Genomic DNA, 4,436 nt, shown 5'->3' with positions numbered 1-4,436 from the left:
CCCATAACGTTTATCAATCTACTTCTGCAGGTACAAGCAAAGGAGTTAGGAAAAACACAAATATGAACCTAAACAAGCTATTTGATAAACCATATATACCAAATACATCAAAAGATCCTATGTTTATACCCCCACAAATTACCACATACCGAGATAGCCTAAACCAAGACAAAAAGGCTTACAACTACACAGCCCGGACATATCTACAATGTGCAAACCTTTTTAAATACTAACCCCAGAGCTATAAACATCCAAGAACTAGATACAAACTATATAACCCAGAGATTGACCGGATATAATAAGCTAATTGCTTTACCTAAAACCAAACCAAGTCTAGTTAAAACTTGCTATGAATATGGACTACTCAGTACTGTATATACCTCTGACGGAAATGAGATATCCACTATACCGGAAATATATGAAGCATTTAGCATTTTTAAAAGAATAACCAAAGGTACCCTATTTTTTATAAAAATTTACACGGCACCAGTAGAGATATTATATGATGAAGTTAAAAAACCCATACAAGTTGTAAAGATAGGAATGACATGAGACATGATTAGACCACAAGATATTAATCCACAACCAGAAATACCTAGAATTGAGATACCAAAATTTTATACGAATAAGAGAATTATCGGACTATCTACAATTTTCCAAGAGCTAGCGAACACATACTGCAACCAAAATCCCATATGGAGTTATTATTCAAGAAATCATGTACTAATATATTCAAATTCAAAGGAATTATGAGAAAAAGATATGGAAACTATTAGGCAATGGATTCTGATGTTACTCAAACCAAAGACAGAACCTATTGCCAGAGCTATCAGAGAAAAATTTATTTCGGAAGAACTATTAACCAGATATTGCAAGACAATTGGACATAAATATCCAGATCATAAATGTTCAAAATATAATGGAGGATATAATGATATCCCAGAAGTCCAGCTAGAATAGAAGAAAAATCAACCAAGTAGATAAGAACGCCAGCTGGAAGATACAAGATAAGAAGCAATAATGGAAAAGCAGCAGATACGACAACAAGAAGATATCAATGGAGTGATAATAGAAGACAAGCTATTAAATTGTGAAAGCAACATGTAGACTTTCACAATTCATTTTACGTAACGTATTGAAAATTTTTGTATAGGCTAGATTTTTAGACTTTTTTAGACTTTTTAGGCTTTAGGCTTTTTGACTATTATTAGTCTAGGCATTAATGATTTTTGTCTTATTAGAAGACTTTATTGTAAAGTAGATTAATTTTAAAAATGTGCAGATTCTTGTAAAGATTCATTCAGTCTATAAATAAGATGAACCGAAGGCATTGCAAAGCAAGCCTTCATGTGTTGAAGCACAAATACTCTCTCCTGTCCACAACAAATATTTTGCTTAGTTATTAAAAAACAGATTTATTTCAATGAAAAAAGCTATGGAGGAACAAAACTTAGAAATATTAAACCTACCTGAACAGGTATATTTATTTATGATTATGAATAGCTAAATTCATAATTCCCAACAATCATGGTATGGTAAAATAAATTCATGTTAGTTACTTTATAGTAGAATTATTCGAAGAATAATATGTTAAAAAGTTTATTAGCAAAGTGAAAACGGAGAAAAATCCCTAAGAACTATGCCATCCTAAAGGTGAAACCAATGAGGCAAGAAGCCGTGGTAGGGAGTAACCAGAGTAGAGGTGCTGTTTAAGGAAAAAATATCCAGATTACCATGCTAATAGTAACCGAAGAACATGTTATTTAAGAATAATCTAGTATATAGTAATCTAAGATGACCATATTTTGTTATGTACATGATTGAAGGGAATATTTTGAAAATAGCAATTTTATGAAAATGAATAATTATTTATCTGATCTAATGGTAGATAAATTTAAAATACTTATTTTGTATGCACTTAAGGATATAAAAGTAGTAGATATAAGAAAAATCATGTTAGAAAAAGCATTTGGTAAATATTATATGACTAGAATAAATTACATACCATATCTACCTAACTACTCCTACAAATACTTACACTTACCATGATAAATTACATATATCTAGAATTTTTGGAAAAAGATATGAGAAACATATAGTTAATAGAAAACAGATGAAAGTAAATTTAGACAAATACATGGAAACTAAAGATATAAAATATATAGAATTTCTTAATGAAAATATACAAGAACTACTAAGACTAAAACAAACAATTACAAAAAATTTTAATAAAACATTTAGTCAATTTTAAATGATAGATAATCTTAAAGTCTTAATCTTATATATACTTAGAGATATAGAAATTATAGATATCAAGAAAACAATATTAGAAAAAGTATTAGACTATGAAATTGAAACTATAAATTGGATAGCACAGTTATACCTGGATAATTACCCAGATGGATATTATTCAGATTAAGAGATGTTAGAATATATTAGAAAAACTAGAGAAAATTAAGATAATCTAAATAAAGAAATTAATTATAGAAACCGAATTAGAACAATAATGGAGAATCTAAAAAAAAAATTAATATGGATAGAAGAATCCTTAGAAAATTTAGAAAAAAGTACATCTGATAGTTTATATAATTTAAAAAACTCGCTACGAGAAGAACAACACAAGATAATAAATAACATTGAAAATCTAGAATTAGATATACATTACATTACAATTAGGATAAATTATTATACAGAAATCTGTAACTCTGCAATTACTACAGGATAAACTAATAAACTATACAAATTAATGAATACATCTTACGAAAAGAATAAATCATTAAAAGATATTGAAACAAAATTTAAGAAATATCCACGCACAAAGAAAAATAGATTCATTATACATATAATAGATCTATTTCACAAGTTAGTTATCCGCACCCCCTACTAATGGTATCAGAGCCCAGTTATTTAAAAATTACAGCAGTAGCATATATGAAACCTCTTAATGTTATTCGATTCACTACAGTAATTCATCGTGCCATCGGTTCTGGACTCTTTATTTGGGTACTTGAACTCAAATTTCTAGCCAAGGAAGTGGGGTTTCCAGAGGGATATAAAAGTGCAGATGTTCTGCCTGATACAGCTTATCGAAGAAATTTCTTTACTGCAATTGATATGCTACAAAACCAAGCTGAAAAATTACTTGCTAAGATAAAGCCTAAGCCGAATTGCATTATTTCTGATAAGCATATTGCTTGGACTACTGAGACAGCTGATAAGTTTCAAATTCCAAGAATTATTTTTGATAGAACGAGTTGTTTTAACCAATTATGTATGCATAGCTTGTACATCATGAAGGATCAAAACAAAATTTCTGAATCAGGGCCTTTTGTCATACCTGATTTGCCTAATAGAATTAAAGTAACCAAAGTTCAGCTGCCTTCAACATTCAATCCTTCACCAACCCTTTGTGTGCAAGATATTTGAGACAAAATTTGAGCAAATGAAACAAGATCCTATAGGGTTTTAATCAATACTTTCGAGGAGTTGGAACAAAGATACATTGCTAAATTCTGAAAACTTAAAGATCGTAGAGTTTGGTGTATTGGACCTTCGTCCCTTTGTAACAATGACACTGTAGATAAAATGTAGAGAGTGAATAGGGTTTCATTTGACAAAGAAAACTATTTAAAGAAATATTTTTATTCTTGCCAGCCTGAGTCTATTGTGTATGCATGTTTTAGAAGCATTAGCCATACCAAAGTTGAGCAATTTGTGGAGTTGTATTTAGGCCTCGAAGCTATAGGTTATTCATTTATTTTAGTCATAAAATCAGGGAAAATACAAGCACCAATAGAGAACTAGATATCAGAAAATGGATTTGAAGAAAGAACAAAAGAAAGAGGGCTTTTGATCCGTGGCTGGGCACCACAAGTAATAATTCTAAAAAGAAGAAAAATACCCAAAAATTAGGTCAAAATTGAGTGACAACTTACTGATAATGAACGCAAAAATTCCTTGGAAGAACACTTGAGTTACAGCTACAGCAAAATCCCCAAAAATCCCACAAAGTTACAACAAAATCCCTAAAATTTGTCACCGACCAATCTCCCACTGAGTTATACAGATCTCCTTCCACAGAACCTTTAGCAATTAGGGTAATCATCGACTGAAAGTCCAAGAAAAGGTTTATTAAAATATTTTTTTTGGCGGACTTGATAAAATTTTCCGTCAAAATGGAGAGAATAAAATAAGTGTTGCTATAGCTTATTTTATTCATCAATTGTAATGCTTAATGTCAAAAGCGATGGCTATAGTGTTAAATTATAGATAATAGAATAATTATTTTTGGCAACTCTTGAAAGTGTTGCAATAGATCACCTATTGCAATGCTTTATTAACCATCGCTAAAAAGTTTATTGCCATAGGGTTAATTTTCAGTAGTGTCAGAAAGAGATATATATACGTTTAAATTATATGTTATCAATAGATATTGT

The 4,436-nt window shown here is 30.0% G+C and overlaps 1 pseudogene; it reads left to right on the top strand.

Moving 5' to 3' along the window:
• Positions 1–2,931: 2,931 nt before the first annotated feature.
• Positions 2,932–3,912, top strand: LOC107879001 (annotated as a pseudogene).
• Positions 3,913–4,436: the final 524 nt, after the last annotated feature.

This window comes from Capsicum annuum, chromosome 8 (genome assembly GCF_002878395.1).
Source record: "Capsicum annuum cultivar UCD-10X-F1 chromosome 8, UCD10Xv1.1, whole genome shotgun sequence".
Classification (NCBI taxonomy): Eukaryota; Viridiplantae; Streptophyta; class Magnoliopsida; order Solanales; family Solanaceae; genus Capsicum; species Capsicum annuum.
Note: the sequence above shows the minus strand (reverse complement) of the source record. Positions and strands in the feature narration are given on the sequence as shown.